Genomic DNA, 302 nt, shown 5'->3' with positions numbered 1-302 from the left:
CATATCTGGGTTCTCTATTCTGTTCCATTGGTCTATATGTCTGTTTTTGTGCCAGTACCATGCTGTCTTGGTGATCACAGCTTTGTAATATAGCTTGAAATCGGGCAACGTGATGCCCCCAGCTTTGTTTTTCTTTTTCAACATTTCCTTGTTGATTCGGGGTCTTTTCTGATTCCATACAAATTTTAGGATTGTTTGTTCTAGCACTTTGAAAAATGTCATTGGAATTTTGATCGGGATGGCATTGAAGGTATAGATTGCTCTGGGTAGCGTAGACATTTTAACAATGTTTATTCTTCCGA

The sequence above is a fragment of the Leptonychotes weddellii genome, chromosome 10 (genome assembly GCF_054177405.1).
Source record: "Leptonychotes weddellii isolate Sample4059 chromosome 10, ASM5417740v2, whole genome shotgun sequence".
NCBI classification, from domain to species: domain Eukaryota; kingdom Metazoa; phylum Chordata; class Mammalia; order Carnivora; family Phocidae; genus Leptonychotes; species Leptonychotes weddellii.
This window is presented reverse-complemented; position numbering follows the sequence as displayed.